We start from the raw sequence: 25128 nt of genomic DNA, 5'->3' as shown, positions 1-25128 counted from the left end.
CACTTAGCCCTCACTGTTTTCTCTGGGAGAATTTTTCTTTTTTTAATTTTTGCAGCAAGTGGGGGCTGCTCTGTTATGGCAGTGCACTGACTTTTCAATCCTGTGCTTCTCTTAATGTAGATCACAGGTTCTAGGGCACTCAGGCTCAGTAGTTGTGGCCCACCAGCTTAGTTCCCCTGGGGCATTTGCAGTCTTCCCAATCCAGGTCTCTAGCACATATCTTAAGCACTGGATCAAAAGGGAAAGCACTTTGGAAGGAATTTGAAATAAGTCACTTTTATATGAAACTTGGCACCATGGCTTATTTATAAGGAGAAAGATAGAGGATTGTCCCTACTTCAAGCAACCTCCTGAGATCAGGACTGATTGAGGTTCCCCTCCCAAGGGTTCCTACAGAATCTTGAAGCTGTCCTGCCATGTGGCTTTGTTCTTGATTCAGTTTCTGAATCCCACACTAGAGCACAGCTTCCAGAGGGCAGGGCTGTCACTTGACTCACTTCTAAGTACATGTCAGTAGATACTGTCTCATTCAGACCCTGATGTTAAGACAAAGCTAACACAAAGGTCAGTTATTCTATTATGAGTGTTAGATTACAGGTTCAACGACTGTATCAAACCCTAAATTACATTATCTTAAATACAATACAATTCCAATTGTCTTTCATATGTTAGTGCAGGTCTCTCCACAGAGATGAGGGCCCGCTTCTTTATTGTCACATCTTCCACCTGTGCTACTTACCTCTGGTCTAACATGCCTGCTCCAGCTCCTGTCATTACATCTGCATTCCAGCTAGTGTGACAGAAATAATAGTTCCATTTGGAAGTGACATATCACCTCTATTCAAATTCCACTGGCGGAAGTATCTTCCATGTTCATGGCAAAACTGCGGGTGGTGGGCACACAGAAGGGCAGGGGAATGTGATCCCATTTCAGAACATTCATGATAAGTAACAAGGGTCACCACCCTTCATTCATATCCCCTGTATTCATTCTTCTTTGGTTCTCCGCACACAGCTCTCGGTCTGTTTTGGCCTGCAAATATGGATATGGATGAAGTTATAAGAGAGGACATGGTCCAGGCTGTAAAGTATGGAGAAAGAAAGGAAAGAAGATAAGAAAGTATAAAAATACAAAATCTAAAGGAAAGCATGCTTATAATCATAATTTTGCATTTATACAATTTAGGTATAATGGTTGATGAATCAATTTATAAAATAAAAAAAATAAAGAAATGTAAAACATAAATATATTCACCAAACCCAACAAAATAATAAGACTATATTATATTAAACACATAGCAGTATCAGGATTAAGTTTGGATGCATATTGCAAACATGTAATACAACTATAACTTTAGCAAGATAAACTTGATTTTTCTCTCCCACTGGAACAAAGCTGGAGGTGGGTCAGCCAGAGCTTGGGTGGTATCCATTTCCAAAGTTACATGATTGTCAAATACAACTGCAAGAGTTCCACCATCACAACTGAAATCCAGACAACAGTTAGGATGAAAGTAGGTAAGGGAAGAGTCCCATCTCTCTGCTAAATCAGCTCCTTGAAAGCAGTCTTCCAAGAAATCCCTCTTACAGATCTGCTTACATCTCCGTCACCAGTCATGACTAAGACCACAGGTGTGCAGGAAATGCAGTCCTGAGGCAATGGCACCCTATTCCAGCACTCCTGCCTGGAAAATCCCATGGATGGAGGAGCCTGAAGGGCTGTAGTCCATGGGGTTGCTAAGAGTTGGACACAACTGAGTGACTTCACTTTCACCCATTGGAGAAGGAAATGGCAACCCACTCCAGTGTTCTTGCCTGGAGAATCCCAAGGATGGGGGAGCCTGGTGGGCTGCCTTCTATGGAGTTGCAAAGAGTCGGACACGACTGAAGTGACTTAGCAGCAGCAGCAACAGCTATTGGGCTCATGGCTATATAACAAACTATTTTCAGTTTTGAAAGAGAAGCAGAGAATAGATCATTTTGTAGGTAGCCTGCAGCACCTGCCTTAAAGAACAAACCTTTTCTGAATGGATTATGCTGAATTTTCTGAATGGATTAGGCTGGGCACAGTGTGGAAGGAACAGCAATGAGAAACAACTATATGGACCTGAACTGTGCTCCAGAAAAAAGAGGCAGACTGGTCAGTAGAGATCTTCTAAGGACTGAAGTGAGGATTATACATACCACATGATGCAATTTGCTTTGAAAACTGCTTTTCCAACTCAGGTCCCAAATCTCTCTCAATTCTTCAGCTTCTAAATATCTTGTCTTTGTTATCTCACATTCTGACCTACCTGTCTCACCTTCCTTATTTCTGTTCACATCACTTCTCCATCTAGTCCACCAGCATTGCAAGATCCAGTACTGAAGGAGTTAGCAATAGTTTCTAGAAGTGGGTACAAACACAATGACTATTTCTACTTTAATATTAGTTTCTCCTGATCAAGATCTTTTGAAAGACTGATATGGCTAGAATTATGGAGATCTCACATTTGAGACTTTTAAAAACCATTTCTTTTTACATTGGCCTGTTGGTGGTGATGCAGTCTCATAGTTGTTCAAGTCTGAGAAAGTATTTTATCTTGTTTTTAATATGTATTTTTCTTGGGTGTAGAATTCTGAGTCAATTATATTTCTCTCAGCATTTTAAGATATGGTGCCAGTGTCCTCTGGCTAACATTGTTTCATATGCCTAATCTGCTCTCTTTCCCATTTTTTGTTCTACTGTGTCTGCTTTTCATTCTGGTTACATTTCTTTGGTTGATTGTTTTAAACAATGACTTATCATGCACCTTTGAATAGTTGTCCTATTTCTTGTCTTTGAATTAATTGAACTTCTGTGTTAATGGGTTTAAAGCTTTCATCATATCTGGAACATTTTCAGCCAGTAATTATGAAGTTTTTTTCTCTATTCTCACTTCCTGTGGGATTCCATTTACATATATTTCAGTATTCTTAAAGTTGTTTCAAATTTCTGTGATGCACAATTAATTTTTCCCAGTCTTTTCATTCCTATTTTCCATGTCTCTATTTAACATACTCAATATTCTTCAGCTTCATGAATGTAAAGATTATTATTCTAGGAAGCATTTTAATGTCCTTCCTGCTATTTGTGTGATGTATATTTTAACTGTGTTTTTACTCATTGATTTTTCCCTCATTATGGACATTTTCTTGCTTCTTTACACATTGGAAATTTTTTTTCTTTTGAAATTTATGTATTTACCTTAATTAGAGGATAATTACTTTACAATATTTTTATTTACCTAGAACAAATATTTTCACAATTCATATGGAAATTTTAAATGGATATTAGATATGGCAATTTTTTCCCTTTGGATGCTGGATATTCTTAATTTTTATAAACTATTCCTGGCACTGTTTGCAAACACTGTTAATTTCTTGGGAACAATGGTATTTTTTGAAGGCTTGCTGTTCAGGTTTTTTAGCTGATATAATACCAGCCTTTAGACCATGTTTAGTGTTCCCCACTAGTAAAGCAATATTTTCTTCAGGACTATACTGACATCATGTGAATTATGAGTAATTTCCATGCTGGTGACTGGGAACACCATTAGACTTGGCACAATTTGAGACTCAAGTATTGTTCCCTATAATCCTGACAAGTACTATCAACTCTCTGCTGAAAACTGGAAGGGTATCACTGTACACTCGCACAGTTCTCTGTGTGTAACTCTCTCCTATGAACTCTAACTATCTAGAGTCTCAAATCTCTCTTCTTGTGGAGACCGTTTGTCTCTGCTTAGATAGCCCATCCATGTATGTGTTGGAAATTATTTCTAGAGTTGGGGCAATTGTAGAACTCACCTTGCTTGCTCCCTGCTTCAGGAATCCACTTTCTGCTGTCTGACATTTCATGTAAAAAACTGCTCTTTCATTTATGTCTTCTACTTTCAAGTTGTTTATGACAGGAGAATAAATGTGTCCTTTGCTCCTCTATGTCTACAAAAATGGAGGTCCCCCTGAAATCAAAACTCACTGAATGCCTTGTGAATGCTAGGCAGTGACTTCTGTGCATGGGTGCAGACTAACTAGGGATATGTGTTGGGGCTTTGGGGAGCCCTGTCTTGCTGGAGAAACTTGACAATTACAACTAGCATTTGCTATGGGGTATGTTTAGCTCAGTTCAGTCACTCAGTCATGTCTGACTCTTTGCAGCCCCATGGACTGCAGCACGCCAGGCTTCTCTGTCCTTCACCAACTCCTTGATCTTGCTCAAACTCATGTCATCGAGTCAGTGATGCCATCCAACCATCTCACTCTCTGTCATCCTCTTTTACTGCTGCCTTCAGTCTTTCCCAGTAATAGGGTCTTTTCTAATGAGTAAGTTCTTCACATCAGTTGGCTAAAGTATTGGAGTTTCAGCTTCAGCATCGGTCCTTCCAATTAATATTTAGGATTGATTTCCTTTAGCATGACTGGGTGGATCTCCTTGTAGTCCAAGGGACACTCAAGATTCTTGTCCAACACCACAGTTCAAAACCTTCAGTTCTTCATTTCTCACCATTCTTTATGCTACAACTGTCACATCCATATATGACAACTGGGAAAAAAATCATAGCTTTGTTTATACTGAACTTTTTTAACAAAGTAATGTCTCTGCTTTTAAAAATGCTGCTAGGCTTGTCATAGATTTTCTTCAAACAAGCAAGCATCTTTTAATTTCATGGCTGCAGTCATCATTTTCAGTGGTTTTGGAGCTCCCAAAAATAAAGTCTCTCACTGTTTCCGTTGTTTCCCTGTCTATTTGCCATGAAGTGACGGGACCAAATGCCATGATCTTCATGTTGTGAATGTGGAGTTGAAGCCAGATGTTTCACTCTCCTCTTTCACTTTCATCAAGAGGCTCTTTAGTATCTCTTCATGTTCTGCCACGAGGGTGGTGTCATCTGCATATCTGAGGTTATTGATATTTCTCCCAGCAACAATGATTCCAGTTTGTGCTTCATCCAGTTGGACATTTTGCAGGATGTGATCAGCATATAATTTAAATAAGCAGGGTGACAGTATACAGCCTTTAATTACTCCTTTCCTGATTTGGAACCAGTCTGCTGTTCCATGTTCAGCTCTAACTGTTGCTTCTTGACGTGCATACAGATTTCTCACAAGGCAGGTAAGATGGTCTGGTATTCCAATCTCAGTAAGTTTTTCACAGTTTGTTGTTATCCATACTGTCAAAGGTTTTTGCATGGTCAATAAAGCAGAAGTAGGTATATTTCTGGAATTCTCTTGCTTTTTCTATGATCCAAAGAATGATGGCAATTTGATCTCTGGTTCCTCTGCCTTTTCTAATTCCAGCTTGAACATATGGAAATTCACAGTTCATGTACTGTTGAAGACTTGCTTGGAGAAATTACTTTGGTAGTATGTGAGATGAGTGCAACTGTGTGGTAATTGAACATTCTTTGAAATAGCCTTTCTTTGGGATTGCCACTGCTGAGTTTTCCAAATTGGCTAGCATATTAAGTGCAGCACCTTAACAGCATCATCTTTTAGGGTTTGAAATAGCTCAATTACAGTTCCATCAGCTCCACTAGCTTTACTAGTAGTGATGCTTCTTAAGGCCCTCTTGACTTCACATTTCAGGATGTCTAGCTCTATGTGAGTGATCACACCATCATGGTTATCTGGGTCATTAATATCCTTTTTTATAGTTCTTCTATATATTCTTTCAACTTCTTCTTAATATATTCTGCTTCTATTATTTCCATGCCATTTCTGTCTTTTATTTGGCCCATCTTTGCATGAAATGATCCTTCCCTACCTCTAAGTTTCTTGAGCAGATCTCTGGTCTTTCCCATTCTATTGTTTTCCTCTATATCTTTGCACTGATCACTTAGGAAGGCTTTTTTTTTTTTTTAATCTGTTGTTGCTATCTTTGGAACTCTGCATTCAGATTGGTATGTGTGTCTTTTCTCTTTTGCCTTTTGCTTCTCTTCTTTTCTAATTTATTTCTAAGGCATCCTCAGACAACCATTTTGCCTTTTTCCATTTCATTCTCTTGAGGATGGTCTTGATGTTGTACATACAGATCAAAAAACAAAGATCACTGCATCCAGATCCATTATTTCATGGAAAATACATGGATAAACAATGAAAGCAGTGACAGACTTTATTTCCCTGGACTCCAAAATCACTGCAGATGGTGACTGCAGCTGTGGAAAAAAAAAAAAAAAAAAGACACTTGGTCCTTGAAAGAACAGCTATGAAAAACCTTGACAGCATACTAAAAATCAGAGACATTACTTTACCAACAAAGGTCTGTGTCGTCAAACCTATGTTTTTTCCAGAAGTCATGAGTGGATGTAAGAGTTGGACCATAAAGAACGTTGAGCACCAAAGAATTTATGCTTTTGAACTGTGGTGTTGGACAAGATTCTTGAGAGTCCCTTGGACTGCAATGGAGATCCAATCAGTCCATCCTAAAGGAAATCAGTCCTGAATATTCATTGGAAAGACTGATGCTGAAGCTTAACCTCCATTACTTTGGCCAATTGATGGGTAGAACTAACTCATTATAAAAGACCCCGATGCTGGGAAAAATTAAAGGCAGGAGGTAAAGGGGAAAACAGAAGACAAAATTGTTGGGTGGCATCATCAACTTGATGAACATGAGTTTGAGCAAGCTCCAGGAGTTGGTGATGGACAGGGAAACCTGGCATGCTGCACTCCATGATATAGCAAAGAGTTGGACATGACTGAGAGACTGAACTGAACTGATGTACAGAGGACAATCAGGGAGCAGGCAGAAGTCTTTAAGGAAGGAGGAAAGAACAATTTCTGGATAGCTGACAATTTTGGGTCAGCAGGCCATTTCAAGCTGGAGAATCTTTAGGGAAACAAGTCTATGCCAGGTGGAGAGAATGGTAAGAGAAAGGCAGGGCAGCAGTGCTGGGATTTCCCAGAGGACAAGATCTTTGTTCTACTAAACTTTATCAATGCTCAATATTGTTAAGTGTTTGGAAAAAAGAGTTTTGTTTTGGAAGATGTAGAACAATATTCAATGGAAGGACTGATGCTGAAGATGAAGCTCCAACACTTAGGCCATTTGATTTGAAGATCCAGCTCATTGGAAGAGACCCTGATGCTGGGAAAGATTGTGGGCAGAAGGAGAGGGAATAAAAGAATGAGATTGTGAGATGACATCACAAACTCAAAGGACATGACTTTGAAGAAACTCCACAAATTAGTGAAAGACAGGGAAGCCTGCTTTTTTGCCGAACATGTAATCACAAAGAGTCAGATATGACTTAGCAACTGAACAATACCAATGAAGACACAGAGACCACTGAAGGCTCTGGTCCTGGTTGGAGTGGAGAAAGATTTAGGTGGAAGGGGAGGCTTCCCATCCTCTGGTGCAGGTCCTTGAATCCAAGGCAAGGAGAACAAGATTTTGAATGTGTTACCAAACATTGTTTTCTAAAAAAAAAACAAAAAAACAACAAAAAAAACTGTTTTCTGCGGGAGAGAGAGCTTTGACTGAGTTTGTTCTCTAGATTTTACTGAGGGATTTAAAAGGGATTGGGGTCAGGCTGAGACTGCAAAAACCAGGTGACCAGCTGCTGGAGTGTGAGGCTTGTTGTAGGTATTTTGCACTAGGTGGGAAATGAATTCAGAAAAAGTGTCCCTTCTGGAGTGTGAATGCCAATGTATCACATTATTTCAGCAGATCACTTTAATGTTGTTTTGGGGCAAGTTAGAAATGTAGGATGGGTGGTTTGCTTTTCTCCATTCCCGTTGGTATTTAGATGACTAAATGTCAGGTTACTTTATTGCATAGTTGGAATCATGCTTGGGAAAGAAAACTAGATCAACTCCACACATATTTGTCCTTAAACAGCAATCATAGGAAGGTTTCTAAGGCAATGGTAGGTAATTTAAACATGAGGGGATAAATGGGTGAGAGGGTAACAGGCAGGAAGGCCAGGGGTCTCCAAAGGGAGGAAATAGCCTGCAAGTGTCAGACATTTTTATCTCTCTTAAGCAACAGAGGGAAACAAACTAATGATATTTTTTCCTTCTCTATACAAATTTAAAAGGAGGTTTCTCTGGTAACCCGGTGTACGAGACAGCAAAAGAGACACTGATGTATAGAACAGTCTTATGGACTCTGTGGGAGAGGGAGAGGGTGGGAAGATTTGGGAGAATGACATTGAAACATGTAAAATATCATGTAAGAAACGAGTTGCCAGTCCAGGTTCGATGCACGATACTGGATGCTTGGGGCTAGTGCACTGGGATGACCCAGAGGGATGGTATGGGGAGGGAGGAGGGAGGAGGGTTCAGGATGGGGAACACATGTATACCTGTGGTGGATTCATTTTGATATTTGGCAAAACTAATACAATTATGTAAAGTTTAAAAATAAAATAAAATTAAAAATAAATAAATAAAAGGAGGTTTCTCTTAAAATACTGTGTTGCCATAATGACACCAGGTATCACCTGAAGTTAACTATTCTCAAACCTAGAGATAACCAATGCCTTTTTCTTATGGAAATGTTTGTCTTAAGATATGCTAATATACTATACCTTTACCGCAAACTCTGTCTTCAAGCCGGTTCCACCTTTTGGCTCAGAACCTACTTGACAAACCAGTATGTTATACTCAGATATTGTTCCTCCAATCTGTGTAAATGAAACTATTTGTATGGTGATCTGCCCTTCTTCAAGTTCATCATTTTATGGCCCAAGATGAACCATTTGGTGCCAAGTTATCACAGAATGCATCTTATGGGTGAGGGGCCTGGTGCCATTCAGAGTTTTAAGACATTCTTTTCTGTCATTAACAGACTGCTAGTGACTATATAACATCCAGCTGAAGACTAGCAGGGGGACACTCTTTCTGTCCCCTTCTGATGCCTATGTCAGAAGCTTTCTCTATCTCCTTTATACTTTAATAAAACTTTATTACACAAAAGCTCTGAGCGATCAAGCCTCGTCTCTGGCCCGGATGGAATTCTTCTCCTTTGGGGCCAAGAATCCTGGCGTCATTATTCAACAACAACCTTTCATGCGGAGAGTTTCATTTAACAGGCTGAGACTGGACTGTACCGGTTGCCATAGTTGTTGCTATGACAAGAAGCCATCACAGCTACTTGTTGCTATGCTGGAGATGTGGGAAACTGAAAAGAGACCAAAAGCCTTACAACTCTCCTTGCAGAGTGATTTCAGACTAGAAGTAGTTAACAAAGAAAGGCTGACTGGTAAGGCTGAGGATGGGAGTAATCTGAGCCAGTAATCATTAGCTCTGTGGGAGCATCAGCTCAGTCAGAGTTCTGTGTCATGGTTCAGAAAGAGATGTCATTTGGCTTGAATCAATAGTTAGCCTTGGGGATGGCAGCCATAACCTCTAAACAGAAGATTTCCTTCTCCCCAGGTGGCAGAATAATTCATATTTGTTCCAGACTCAGGAACCCAGAAAGCCCTCTTGGGGCCACTTGCTCTTTGCAGGCACACACGCAATCTAGAAGGTGGAACTATCATCATGGTGCCCATTTTCCAGATGAGAAAACTGAGGTTAAGTGACTTGATCAAGCTCACACAGCTAAGTATATGAAAGGCCAAGCACAAACCCAGGGTAACAGTCCTCAAATTGTATGTTTTTGCTCCACACCCACTGGGAGTGGTGAGGGTCATCTGGCACCAATGCTTAGGCAGAAGCAAGCAGTATTCAGGTTTAATTGAAGTAACTAAGGAAAACCACTAGACCATTAAGCTATGACCTAAATCAAATCCCTTATGATTTTATAGTGGAGATTAAAAGTAGATTCAAGGGATTAGGTCTGGTAGCCTGAAGAACTAGGATGGAGGTTTGTTACATTGCACGGGAGGTGGTCACCAAAACCATCCCCAGGAAAACAATGTGAGAAGGAAAAGGGGTTGCCTGAGGAGGCTTAAAAACAGCTGAGAAAATAAGAGAAGTGAAAGGCAAAGGAGAAAGGGAAAGATATACTCAGTGGCATGTAGACTTCCAGAGAATAGCAAGGAGAGAGAAGAAAGTCTTCGTAAGTGCACACTGCAAGAATTAGAGGAAAATAATAGAATTGTAAAGATTATAGATCACTTAAGGAAAATTGGAGCTACCAGAGGAACACTTCATGCAAAGATGGGCACAATAAAGGACAGAAAAGTCAAAGACCTAACAGAAGCAGATGAGATAAAGAAGAGGTAGGAAGAATGCACAGAATAACTGTGCAAAAATGGTCATAATGACTGGGATAGGGATGATGCTTGGGTCACTCATGTAAAGCCAGATATCCTGGAGTACGAAGTCAGTGGGCCTTAGGAAGCATCACTACAAACAATGTTAGGAGAGCTGATTGAATTCCAGTTGAGCTATTTAAAAATCCTAAAGAATGAGGCTGTAAAAGTGCTGCATTCAAAATGTCAGCAAATTTGGAAAACTCTGCAGTGGCCACACTAACATGTATAATATCATATATGAAACGAGTCACCAGTCCAGGTTCGATGCATGATACGGGATGCTTGGGGCTGCTGCACTGGGACGACCCAGAGGGATGGTACGGGAAGGGAGGAGGGAGGAGGGTTCAGGATGGGGAACACATGTATACCTGTGGCGGATTCATGTTGATATACGGCAAAACCAATACAATATTGTAGTTAAAATATAAAATTAAATTAAATTAAAAAAAAAAAGAAAGGCAATTCCAAAGAATGTTCAACTTATCATGCAATTGCACCCATCCCACTTGCTAACCAGGTAATGCTCAAAACCCTTCAAGTTAAGCTTCAGTGCTAGATGAACTGAGAACTTTGAGATATACAAACTGGTTTGAGGAACCAGAGATAAAATTTCAACATCCATTGGATCATAGAGAAAGCAAGGGAATCCCAGAAAACATTTCCATCTGCTTCACTGACTATGCTAAAGCCTTTCACTGTGTGGACCACAACAAACTGGGGAAAATTCTTAAGGAAATGGGAGTACCAGATCACCTTACCTGTCTCCTGAAAAGTCTGTATGTAGGTCAAAATGCGGCAGTTAGAATCATATACAGAAAAACTGAAAGATTTAAAAGTGGGAAAGAAGTGTGACAACGTGTACATTGTCACTCTGGTTACTTAACTTCTATATAGGATACACCATTCGATATGCAGGACTGCATAAATCCCAAGCTGGAATGAAGATTGCTGGGAGAAATATCAACATTCACAGATCTGAAGATGACACTGCCCTAGTGGCAGAGAGCAAAGAACTAAAGAGCCTCTTCATGAGGAGAGGAGATGCAAAAACTGGTTAAAACTCAACATTCAAAAAAAACTATTCACAAAAATATACTCAACATTCAGGGCATCTGATCCCACCACATCATGGCATATAGATGAGGGAAAAGTGGAAACAGTGGCAGATTTTATTTTCTTGGGCTCCAAAACAACTGTGGACCTTGACTGCAGCCACAAAATTAAAACACACTTGCTCCTTGGAAGGAAGAAAGGCTATGAAAAACCTGCACTGTGTATTAAAAAGCAGACTCACTTTGCTACAGAGGTCTGTAGTGTCAAAACCATGATTTTCCAGTAATCATGTACAGATGTGCGATCTGGACCATAAGAAATGGTGAATGCCAAAGAATTGAGCTTTTGAACTGTGGTGCTTGAGAAGATTCTTGAGAGTCCCCTATACAACAAGGAGATCGAACCAGTTAATCTGAAAGGAAATCAACCTGTGACCCCTGCTGTCTCAGCTGAGGCATCTACTAAGGGCCTCCAGGTGGAAAGAATGGATGCTTCCACTGCAAAAGTGCCTAATCATGGCAGTTCCAAGCAAATAGTTTATAGCTCCATCCCTGAAAGAAGCTCAGAAATGCTGAAGGCTCTGTGTACCCTGGGTCCCCCGATGCATGAATTGCATTCTCCACAGCAGCATTGGAGGCAAGGAAGGGGCATTCTGGGCCATGGAGGATGGGGATGGCTCTGGGATCCACTGGGGCTACCACTTACCAAGTAGGACTGGAAAGGACAGAGCAGGCATATGTGGCAGAGAGCTGGTGACTGGATGTGGGGCAAAAGGGAACCAGCTCTGCATGAAGTACCTCACCCAAAATCCCCTGGAGGACATGCCCAGTGATAAGAATATCTGAGATGGGACAAAGAGAGTCTATTTAATTATCCCTTATAATTCCTCTGAATGAGGAGGTGGTTGAGTTGGTGGGTCATCACAGGTTCTTCCATGGCCTAGACCATCTGCTAGCTGCTATCCTTGGGTCTGCCTCTCCCCAGCTTCAGTCATGTAGTTTTGGAGGAAATTGACAATCATGTCCTGAGGGGTCGGGGCCAAAGACCATGTAAAGCCAGTCATAATACGCCATTTCCCTGCCAGGATGGCTGATCTAATGCTGTACAAGTGATCTGAGGTGGGTCATTCATAGAACATCCTTGAACTCTGATGTCTGCAATCTTCTTTCCTTACTAGGTGATGCCTTCGGGATTTAAAACCCTAGGGCAGGTAGCTTGAACTCCCTCACTAGGTGTAGAAGCCTTAAGGAAGAAAGTTGCCAGGCTAAGACCATCAAAGAAGAGTGAAGGGAAAGAGTCAGGGTGAGAGAGAATTGATGACTTCTGATTTCTTGGGTCCAGTCACTGAGATATTTGTATTTGCTCTGATTCTTGTATCCTGGATTCTCAGAATCATTTCAATGAGTCTCCCTTTTCCTTGAAGCCAGTTGGAGTAGGCCTCCTCTCAATTTTGATTCAGATTTCACTCCCTGACACAAACAGAGGCAACATTTATTTCAGCACCATTAAGAGTGAAACCCTTTATTCTTTACTGAGAATAGGGTGTACAGACCACCAAATACAGTTCACCAGCATCCTGGGCAGGAGTGCCCAAAGTGTGAGTGAGTGTGTGTTAGGAGCAGCCTTACGGATTCCTGAACCACTCCAAGCATTTACACTGCCTGTGCCAGGCCAATCCTGTCATTTCCTCGATCATAAACTGAGAAGTACTGCCTCAGGAAGACATCACCCAGGATCCAGGTCTCTGTAGATGGACTCAATTTGCTCTCTTTAAAGGCGGTATAGCAGTGGCCTCTAGAATCCTGGGGGAATCAGAGACACACACCAGTCAGCATGAGCCCTTACCGGTGACTCCCCCCACTATCCAGACCCAGCTCAATTCTTTGTTTTATTTCCCTCTTTTGGTAAGCATCAAGGGGTTTTCTCAGCAGCAGGGGATATGAGAGTTTATCTAAAACCAAAGAGGGCCAAGACATGAGGTTGCCATGAGGAAGGGTGTGGGGGAGGGGAGGACTGGGAGTTTGGGAAACAGAGGAATGATAAACAACAAAGTCCTACTGTAGAGCGTAAGGAAATATATTCAATATTCAGTGATAAACCACATGAAAAAGAATAAGAAAAAAATATAATTTTATGTGTATAACTGAGTCACATTGCTCTGCAGCAGAACTTAATGCAACACTGAAGGCAGTGGCACCCCACTCCAGTACTCCTGCTGGAAAATCCCATGGAGGGAGGAGCCTGGTAGGACGCAGTCCATGGGGTCGCTGAGAGTTGGACAGGACTGAACGACTTCACTTTCACTTTTCACTTTCACTTTTCACTTTCATGCATTGGAGAAGGAAATGGCAACCCACTCCAGTGTTCTTGCCTGGAGAATCCCGGGAAGGGGGAGCCTGGTGGGCTGCCGTCTATGGGGTCGCACAGAGTCGACCACTGTGCAACTTCGGACACGACTGAAGCGACTTAGCAGCAGCAGCAGCAGATTAGCCACACTTCAATATAATTATTTAGAAAAGAACAAGTGTGTCCATAGCTCTCCTCACTCCCTGTTTCTTTCCTTCTGACTCCTGCTCTTTTTTTTCTCTGCAGAGACTGCTGGTTCTCCTCCTGCATCCCCACAATCCGTACTTTATTATCAAACTCTATTTTGTATTGGAGTATAGCTGATTAACAATAGTCTGAGTTTCAGGTGGATAGTAAAGGGGCTCAACTGTATGTATCCAGGTATCTTGGTCCCAAAGACACCCCTTCCATCCAGGCTGTCATATAACTGAGGGGAGTTCCCTGTGCTACAAAGAAACTCGTTGTTGGTTATCCATCTTAAATAGAGCAGTGCCCACAGCATGTTCTTGAAGGCTTAACTCAGGAAATCTGAGAAGCTGCCTTCGGCCCACACTCACCCTCTTTGGCCACTCCAGGCTTGGGTGGGTAAGGTACTCTGGTTCCCCAGCCCCACGGGTCAGTCCGTAGCCCTCATCACCCCTAGTAAGTACCCAGTGTCCCAGTGCAGACCACCTTGAGATGCCATTTGCATAGCATCCAGTGCAGTTTTGCCTAGAACCAAGCAACTCTCCACATGGCTCAATGAGTTTGTGGTTTTAGAATTCCTGAAATTCCCTCTCTTCCTCAAAGCCTTATTTGAGCCCATCAACCTGCTCTGAACTCTCTCAGGGAGCTGACATGAAGCCTCCACCCTGTGCCAGGGCTGAGCAGCCACTGTGCACCCTTTATTCACATTAGCATCCAACCTCCCCACAGAGGGGTCGGGTACCCCAACTCACAAAGGAGGCACCTGGCCAGAGCAAGGGGAAGATGCAGCTGAGAACTAGGATGACCATGTAATTTATCATTCAAACCAGGAAAACTTTGAGAAGGGAAAGGAGCCTGTTAACTTATGCTGGGACATCACACTGGGACTGTCCCCAGCCATTCTCCTTGTAACATGGCCTATTTCAGGGACTGCTAGTGCTGAGTTTCATGTTCATGCACCTCTGAGTTCAGATTGAATTGAAGCTCTTTGAGGACTGAGGACCTTAGTATTCCCCTCTGCCTGACTCCCACTATGCCATATGGTGTGGTATCTCCACATTTATTTCAGGAAGATCAGTGTCCCACAATGCCCTTTACTTTCAAGTGATTGGTTTTGTGGGAGGCACCGGCCCAGCCACAGGGCTCAGCAGCATCTGCAGTGGTGTGACATGGCCTGCAGAGTGTACCCTCCTCCCAGCAGTAGCCCAAGGGTTCCTACAAGCTCCGGTTTGAGAACCAACCCTCAATATTGTTCCCTCACCTTGAGGATGAGGGCTCGAGCTGGCACTGGGTAGTTGATGCCGTTGATGGCGAAGATAATAGAGGGAAGGGTATTGACCACAGAACAATAAACGTAGTGAAATTAGAGAGAGAGGGTGAGAGGTTGGCCCTGGAGTTCCTTGTTGTGTTTGGAGACTGGAAGTAACCCTGGGGCATGACCCTTCACCTTAGAAGCCTGTAGCCTGGCGCCGATAAGCTTCTGTATATTATTGACCAGTCTTCCTGGGGCTTCAATTGTGATGTCCCAGTATCCACAAGGGCCTCACAGCCATCAGAAAAAGCAATAAACTTTCTTTTCATGGAGATGCTGAGAGACAATGGAAGAAAGAGGACATCAAGGTGACTCAGATTCTTCCCAGAATTGCCCCCTTCCTGACTGTCTCCTAAACAGCCCTTTGTCTCTTGCCCTCTTTTCCTTTGCTCTCGACACAGCACCTTTCTTGACATCCTTGAATGCAGTACTTGAATGCACCAGGATATATTGTACCATGACACAAGTTGGTCTTCCTTCCTAGAAGACTCCACTCCACTTTGACTAGCAAATTTCTTCTCATCTTCCAGATTCCACCTTAATTGTATTGTTTTCGGGAAGTCTTTCCCCTGGTGTTTATCAGTCTCCTGTCTTGGTCTCTCTGTAGACCCTTCCTTATGTCTGCTGCTGTTGCTGCTGCTGACTCACTTCAGTCGTGTCTGACTCTCGGAGAACTCATAAAGGGCAGCCCATGAAGCTCCGCCGTCCCTGGGATTTTCCAGGCAAGAGTACTGGACTGGGTTGACATTGCCTCCTCCTCCTCATGTCTAGCATGTACCAAAGTCACAATTCACTATGTAGGTGAGTCACTTCATGTACATCTGCCTTCTTAGATGTGATGGCGAGTTTTATTCTCCTTGCCTCCCTAAAGTGCCTGGCACACAGTGGATGCCCAATGCTGGTCTGTTCAATGAGTGAATAAAGACTTAGAAAACAATAAGAAACATCAAGAGAGCTGTATGTGATGAGGAACAAATAACGGGTCACACACAGAGTGGAGATGGAGATTCGCAAGGGCAGCAGATTCTCATAGTAGGAGAGAGGGGCTCCTCTGGGAGAGGGTGTCTGCCAGCACTGCTCCTACAACCAGCTCAGACCCTGAGACCCTGGCCAGGAAATACATGACTAGCCCACAGAAATTCCAAAGGACAGGTCAGCTTTTGTCTGAGGGTATCACACAGAATCCTATCAATTATGCCTCTTATCCTCAGGTCACTCCTGGATCCCACCTTCCTGATTCTCTGTAATAGCCCCTGTCCCACTGTGTGCCCAAGAACGTGGAATGTTTTTTTATTAGTTGCTTTCACGTCTTAAGCCTGTAGCCAACCTCTCTCCACTGCTGGGTAGTTGCTCCCTAAGAAGACCAGTTTTCCCCATTTTCTCACTGTCCCTGTTTTTAAAATGACATTTATCTGTACTGAGAACTTCCTATGTCCTAAGTAGCCCTGGACGGTTGGTCATCTTATCATAACTCTGTTCAGGCTGGAGAAATTCTCCCTGATCCTCTATTTACCACACTGTAGAGTCCTCTAACCATGCTCCATGTTTCACAGGGCAGTGGGTGCAGCCCTCTCCCAGCTGCACAGACCTCTCTGGACCCTTTTAGGACCGTGGTCAGAGCCTTTCTCAGAAGGCCTGGGTATTATGAACCCATGTTTTTTTGTGTGTATTTATGTGCTTGTGTGTTTGTTTGTATGTGTGTTTTTATGTGTCTCTGTGAGTGCTTGTGTGTCTCTGACTAGCTATGCATGTTCTTATGTGTCTCTGTGAAGGTTTATATGTGTCTGCTAGTGTGTTTCCATGTGTCTGTGTGTCTGTCTGTGTCGTTGTGGGTGGTGTATATGTCTGTGTGACTGTATGTTTAAGAATGTATTTGTGTGTGTCTGCCTGTGTCCATGTACAGTAGTGGGAACACCACTTGGGCTGATCCTCAGAGGGAGAGGCTTACCGGTCCATGTGTACACTCCACCACCTGCTTCGATCAATGGTACCCAGTTGAGCTCTCCCTTATAGTAGCGGTGGTCCACCCCACCAAACATCACCACACTGCCCTCCTGCTTGTCTCTGTAGAGAAGACAGGCTGGGATACTTGGAGGACAATAACAACAGCACTGTCTGAGAGCTGTGCTTGTCCACTCATCAAGGCCCTAATAAGGTCCCCATGTACAGATGCAGAAATAGCATTTAGGAGAGATTGAGATCCAGACTGAGGTCTGTTACTGACTAAGGAGTGGCACAGAGGAGGTTAGAAGTTAAATCACTTGGCTGGGCTCCACCCACTATGTCTTCTGAAGATGCCCTGGATCTCCTGTGACCTGAGTACTCAGACACCCTCAGAGGACAGGGTGCTGAAGTGTTTTGGCTTTCCCCTTGTCCACCTTGTCATTTTTCAGTAAAATCAAGGCCTGGGAGTTCTAAGGGTGTGGCTTCAGGTCACCCAGATTTGGCTCTACTGACCTGTGACCTCTACTGTCCAGAGGGTCCCACACTCAGAAGGGACCCCAACTCTGCTCTCCCTGTCTTGAAACACTTAATATTTCTTGAACAAGGGGTCCCACACTTTTGTGTCCCACACTTTCATTTCGCACTGGCTCCACAAATTGGGTAGCTGGTCCTGGGCTCCCAGTGAAATGCTAATGAGGAAGGAAAGATATCCACCATCCTTCTCCTTCCTTCCTTATCAAATTCATAAGCAAATCCTAGTGCCTTTTCCTTCAACTTGTTTCCTGTTGCCTTCCATTAGCCTTCCTCCTCACTCACCCCTGGAGACCAATTTACTGATCTTGAGCCCAGGAGTAGGGTTGTGTTCCAATAAAATTTTATTTATAAAAGCCAGTAGTGATGCCAGGTAGGGCCCAGGGGCCATAGTTATCCTGGGTTAGATTATCTCTCAGGATACTTCTTTACCAAGTGTTCTATAATTTTCATGCAACTGAAAGCAACTTACAGCTTATTTGGAGAAAATGATTGTCCATCTCAGACTTACTTGCTCAAGTAGAAGGCAAAAACAGGCTCAGAAATGGCACCTTGATTCTTTAGCTTGTCAAAGATGGGGATGGCTCCAGAGAAGGATATGTTGGGGTAGTTCAAGCCCAAGATGCCATCATAAGTTCTGCCTTCAAACCCGTATTCCGCCACGCTTAGACCGAATGGCTGGTCAGGACTTACAAGGTCCCCAACCTGTGGGAGAGAAGAGTGATCCCACTTAAAGATATGTGAAGTGGGGCTAGGACTGGCCTGGGATGCTTTGCCATTAGATCCTCAGAGAAGAATTGAGGCTGGGCTCTATCTTTGGTGACCCACAGACGGTTAGACAAAGCTGGGAGGGGAATCTGGGTTCCACTTGAGAGAGGCTATGAATTTTAAAACATCCGACCCTCTGAAAAACACCACCTGAGTGAGTCAAATTGGCCTCATGGCTTCTGTACAAGTGGGGCAACCAAGAGTCAGGCCAGGTCCCATTGGTGCCACCTTATGGATAAAATGAATGAGGGCAAGGTAGCCTTCTCTTTGGCATCACTGTGACCTAATGACAGGAATAGACTGCATTCTCTGTAATGTACTGTGGATTCTGCATCTGTCCAGGAAGACAGAAGCTGAAAACACAATCTTGCTTCCGGGATCTATGAAATTACTGCCTGAGGAATTCACTTTTGGGGATACATGTATATTTCTGTGAATGTGTACGAGAGAGAAAGAGAGAGAGGGGAACTACTCAGGTATTTTGGGGGAGGCGTGCCATAGGTTTATTAGACTCTCAAGGGTCCTCTAGAGTAAGAACTCATTTATCAGGCCCCTTGACTTCTCAGGCCCCCAGTTTCCCAATCTGGATACCTGAAGCCCTTGACTGCCCCCAGGGTCCCCAGATCAGTTTTATCCTGTCCCCAAATACCCCACAGCAACTTCAGCCCTGAAAAGCCAGCCTAACTCTACCTTTTACCACATGTGTGCCCTCAGCAAGGCCCTTGTGGTCTGTACTTCAGTTTCCTTATATGTCTCATGAACTAATCAGAGTAACTGCTGTGTGGGGTTGTTGCAGGATTAAACCAGTTACCACCTGAAATTGCCTGGAACAGTCTGTTAATATAAAAGTGGGTGCTTTTATCCCTTCTTCTCACTCCCAGCAAAATGAACCTTGAACTGCTCATGGGCAGAGGAGCTTCAAGTCCACACCTCAAGCAAATCTCTGGGTTAGCTAATTTGTTAACTTCTGTGTCACCACAGGCACTGCCTCCCCAGAAACATATCCTATGGATATCATGGCCAATATATATGGGAATTAGGCTAGGAAGGGTCCTGCCAGATGGTCCTGCATCTGTTTTGCAAGCTGTGGTCACACCATAGCCAGTGCTGACTCAGCATTTGTTACACTGTTACCCAAACTGTGTCATAAGCAACAACTCCGTTCATTCTCCCAGATCCATAGTTGATGGTGAAGGTCTTATGGGTAGGCCGGAAGGTGGAAGACTGAAGAAGTCTGAACCTAATGTGTGTAGCTGCAGACACAAGAGATGAGTGTCATCAGGTGCCAAGGGTGGAAAACAGGGCAGCAGGGCAAGTGAAGGATGGTCTGGGTAGCGGGTATCTGTACTCACAACAAGCTGGACTGGTGCAAAAGACGGGGGGCACCCACAAGTCAGATGAGGCTGTGTCAAAGACAACCTGGAATTCCTGAGGGGGTGTTCCAATGGTGATGTTACCCATGTAGACCAACTACAGGGAGAAGGAGGGAGTGGGTTAGTGCAGAACTGGCTACCCTCTATTCCCACACTGATGCCTCCCTCTGGGTGTCACATATCTCTTGAGATCACTTTCTAACCACTGTGCACCTCACAGACTTTGGTCACAGATGTATCTGCATTTGATATATTTTTCCTGTGCTACATTGTATGTAGGATATTGACTCTATGACCAGGCGTTGAAGTGGTACCTCCTGCATGGGAAGCCCAGAGGCATAACCACTGGGCCTCTAGGACCGCTGGACACCCAAGGAGGTCCTGGTGCCTTCATTTGAGAAGCTCTGTAATCTCTTCAAACCCAGCCTTAGCACCTGCTTCTCCAGGTGCTCCTTCTTGATCAACCCAGCCACTCCCTCTAAACTCAGACCACATCCAATCAACACCGCACAGGTGACACTTTCATTTGACATGTATTTACCCTTTGCCTATGTCTCAGGCTGGCATGGGCATTCTTGAAGACAAAATAAGCCCTTTATCTAATCTCAAAACAGTGACCACAGTGATCGTTATGGCCATACATGGAATACAGATTCAGTAACTTTTTACTGCTGTCATTCTTGCATCTGTGGAAACTGAATTCCTCTGCCTGGGGATTCACAATTGCTTTGCAGTTGGTTCTACCTTTTGATTAGTGATGGCTCACTCTTCATCTGTAGCTGAGTGGCTCATGTAGTTCAGAAGGAGCAATCGCCATCAAACTAATGACACATGTTTGACAGAGAAATAAATATTTACCTGCCACCTGGTAATTGCCAGGCCCAGTCACCAAGATCAACAGTTGAGGATGAGAGTGCCTTCTCCTCTGGTTGGGGTCCCTGTTTTCCAGTATCTCTGCCTCCTGCAGGAACCCCAACCTCAACATCCCACCTGGCACCTCCAAATGAGCCCCATGCCTGGCTAGAGAACAAGGGGGTGCTGTGGAGCGCCATCCTCCCCAAATACCTCACATCCATGATGTTTCTCAGCGGGTAGTTAGTTTTGAGCCACGAAAAGAAATATGGGACCATCTGTAAGGATGCTCCTTCAAGAAATCCTTCAGCATGTTTTTTCCACTGAGGGTTTTTCTCATGGTCTTCACTTGCCTTAGAGGTATTCTTTCACCAAGCATTTGACAAAGAAAACAAAGAAGATGCTACAATTAGCTGTCAGTGTTAAGGTATAACTGTCATTGTAATGGCTCTGTGTATTTTCTAATCATTTTTATGAGGTACATTATTATCAGAATTTTATGCCTATACCATGGCAAAGACATAGATTTGAATACAGGTTCTTATCTTTTGGATAAGCCATATGACCATGTGGTGTCTCAGTGTCCCCTTCGGTAAAATGGTGGAATGTAACAATACAAACCCTCCAAATAGAATATCTTGGGGATAAGAGAAGTGATGTATATAAGGTACCTGATAAATAAGAAGTCTCAACAATGACAGCCATTAACATTGTTGTTGCCATCCCACACTATCCTTCTCATAGAACCTCAAGGAAGGAGGTAGATGGGGAACTCTTATTCTCTTTTACAAGGGAGAAATTTGAAATGCAAGAGGTTTCTGAGTTGGCTGTAGTCACACTGCTTGTCAGATATAAAACAGTGTATCTTTCTCCAAGTTGTCAGAGAAGAGAGAGTTGAAAGAAGAATCCAAGATATAGGGAACAAGTAAGGGAAATCCAGAGGCTTGAGAAGGAAGGACAAGTCAAATGAAAAATTAAAAGAAACAACAGAAAGAGAAATACACTCCCAGTGACTTCCAAAGAGATGGAGAGATAAATGACAGTGATACATAGATGCAGACATAGGCATATACACACTGAAGTTGACAGGGAAAAAAGAGGACATGTTGAATAAAATGTAGAAAAGTGCTATTCCGCAGGATCACATTGATATATTCCTAGACTGTGCACTGAACAGTTGCAAGGAGTTGCATTTTCAATAGGTCATGACATGATTGGACCCCAAGATTTGTGCAACCATGCAAATCTACACCAAGACCTTGGGATCCACAGTTCCTATAGTAAGTTACTTATCAGTAAGTAAGAGTTGAACTTTAAGACTCTTAGGGAAATATTCCATTCCCTTCTAAACCTGATGGGTGGAAGAATAATCAGATGAAAAGAAAAGTCTGAGAAAAGAATATGATGCGACATACAGTCCCCATACTTACTTGACTATGCACTCTGAGAAGGCCACCAGCCCGAGGAGCACAAGCCACTTCATGCTTCTTTCCTGGCTCCAAGTACTCAGGGAAGTTTTGGTTCTTAGCATGTAGTGGTGATCAGGAGCCCCTAATTATACATGCTCTAAGCTACCCTAGTTTTCCCCTTTAGACCACTAAAAATTCTGGAAAAAAGAAAAAAAGCTCTTGATAAAATCTTTACTTTCATCAGTGGCCTTGGTGAGTGGACTTTGAAACTTTTCAGAATACAGAGAATTGAACCATAATCTCTTCCTTGAAGCTTTGTTGGAAAGTCAAACTGATCTGCATGGACATCTAAGAAGATGGAGAATCTTGCCTACTTGGAGAAAAAATGGCTAAGAATATCACGAAAATGGATACTAGGGGCCATGCTCGACACGTGTGGTTTCATGTCATCTTCCTAGCCACTTCATGAGATATTCATTGCTGTGTTCATTGGAGAGGAGATTCCTAGGAGGATAAGTTGTCAAATGGCAAAGTGAAGACTTCAGGGACAGCCCAGGGAAATACACCTTGCCTTAGGTAGTGGGTCTAGTGGCAGACATCAGGGGCCCCTATGATGCCAGTCTGCATCAAAAATTTAGGGTAGAGCAGTACTTCAATTGCATGGTTTCAGTATTTGAAGAAATGTCATATGCATCCACAAGATATTTTATATCATCCAACAACTGTACAAGGAAGAAATGTGTGCTAGGCTCTGGGCTAAAGTCTTCAAAATCAAAGTTGATCAAGACAAAAGTAGTCTTTATCTTAAGAGATCTAGAAATCTAATTCTCACAAACTCATGGCCCCAGGAGGCAGGAGATATGATACTAAGACTAGGTGGCCATGTAGGAATCTGGGCAGCACAGGCCTTACCACTGGGAGCAGCCTTTCCTCCACTTCAGTCATGCTGGAAAGCAGGCCAGTTGGCCATGTTTTCAAGAGAATCAGAAGTTTGGATATTTGTGTACAATCTACTGATTTTAATGTTAGCAACTAATTCTTTTTTTCCTGAAAAGAAAGTGGGAACAAATCTCCACAGTGATGTGCTGGTTTCGGCCTTCAGTTTCTGCAGTTTTTTGTTTCTGGCCTAGAGTTGGGAGTGCAGTGGGGACAGAGAGAAATTTAATTCATGTTGGTTGATTTTAAAAGAGACTGAATGCATACTAAACATGCTGACTCATTGGAAAAGACCCTGATATTAGGAAAGATTGAAGGCAAGAGGAGAACTGGAAGACAGCAGATGAGATGGTTCGATACCATCACCAAGTCGAAGGACATGAGCTTGAGCAAGCTCCGGGAGTTGGTGATGGATAGGGAAGCCTAGCATGCTGCAGTCTATGGCGATGCAAAGAGATGGACACAACTAAAGGACTGAACTGAACTGAACAAATTGAGAACAAAGACTAATAAATCTAATTGCATTAAGTTGTTGACTAGTTACCTGTAACAACACACTACTTAAGTGGCTTTAAAATTCAGACTTATGACTCTGCATTCAGAGGGGAATATCTTCTGAAGAAAAACAAAAATACTGCCCATCAAAAACAAAACCAAAGAAAACCAAAAGAAAAAAAAGGAAAGAAATGTGACACTATATTCAACAACTTCAGTTCAGTTCAGTTGCTCAGTCATGTTCAACTCTTTGTGAGCCCATGAATGGCAGCACGCAGGGCCTCCTTGTCCATCACCAACTCCCAGAGTCCACACGTACTCATGTCCATTGAGTTGGTGATGCCATCCATCCATCTCATCTTCTGTCATCCCCTTCTCCTCCTACCCTCAATCTTTCCCAACATTAGGGAATTTTCTTTTTTTTTCTTTTTTTAATATAAGTTTATTTATTTTAATTGGAGGTTAATTACTTTACAATATTGTATTGGTTTTGCCATACATCAACATGTACCTGCCACAGGTATACACGTGTTCCCCATCCTTAACCCCCATCCCTCCTCCCTCCCTGTACCATATGGGTCAGCTCTTCGCATCAGGTGGCCAAATTATTGGAGTTTCAGATTCAGCGTCAGTCCTTCCAGTGAAAATTCAGGACTGATTTCCTTTAGGATGGGCTGGTTGGATCTCCTTGTAGTCCAAGAGACACTCAAGAGTCTTCTCCAACACCACAGTTCAAAAGCATCAATTCTTCAAGGCTCAGCTTTCTTTATAGTACAACTCTCACTTCCATACATGACCACTGGAAAAACAATAGCCTTGACTACACGGACCTTTTTTGACATAGTAATGTCTCTGCTTTTCAATATGCTGTCTAGATTAGTCTCAACTTTCCTTCCAAGGTGTAAGCGTCATTTAATTTCATGTCTGCAATCACCATCTGCAGTGATGGTGAAGTCAACCACTGTCTCCACTGTTTCCCCATCTATTGGCCATGAAGTGATGGGACTGGATGCCATGATCTTAGTTTTCTAAATGTTGAGTTTTAAGCCAACTTTTAACTCTGCACTTTGACCTTAATCAAGAAGTTCTTTACTCTTCTTCAATTTCTGCAATAGGGTGGTGTCATTTGCATATCTGAGGTTATTGATATTTCTCCTGGCAATCTTGATTCCCACCTATGCTTCCTTCAGCCTAGCGTTTTCATGATGTACTCTGTATATAAGTTAAATAAGCAGGGTGACAATATACAGCCTTGACCTACTCCTTTCCTGTTTGGAACTAGTCTGTTGTTCTATGTTCAGTTCTAACTGTTGCCTCCTGACCTGCATACAGCTTTCTCAAGAGGCAGGTCAGGTAGTCTGGTATTCCCACCTCTCAGAATTTTCCAGTTTATTGTGATTCACACAGTCTAAGGCTTTGGCATAGTCAATAAAGCAGAAATATATGTTTTTCTGGAACTGTCTTGCCTTTTTGATGATCCAGCGGATGTTGGTAATTTGATTTCTGGTTCCTATGCCTTTTCTAAAACCAGCTTGAACATCTGGATGTTCACGGGTCACATATTGCTGAAACCTGGTTTGGAGAATTTTGAGCATTACTTTACTAGCGTGTGAGACGAGTGCAATTGTGCTGTGGATTGGGCATTATTTGGAACTGCCTTTCTTTGGGATTGGAATGAAAACGGACTTTTCCAGTCC

At 42.9% G+C, this 25128-nt stretch overlaps 1 pseudogene; it reads right to left on the bottom strand.

The window, feature by feature from the left end:
• Positions 1–12931: 12931 nt before the first annotated feature.
• On the bottom strand, positions 12932–22122 carry LOC147342113 (pregnancy-associated glycoprotein 1-like; annotated as a pseudogene).
• Between the last annotated feature and the right edge of the window lie 3006 nt (positions 22123–25128).

Source organism: Bos grunniens, chromosome 29 (genome assembly GCF_055505025.1).
Source record: "Bos grunniens cultivar Pamir isolate PY7600 chromosome 29, Bosgru_T2T1.0, whole genome shotgun sequence".
In the NCBI taxonomy this organism is placed as follows: domain Eukaryota; kingdom Metazoa; phylum Chordata; class Mammalia; order Artiodactyla; family Bovidae; genus Bos; species Bos grunniens.
Note: the sequence above shows the minus strand (reverse complement) of the source record. Positions and strands in the feature narration are given on the sequence as shown.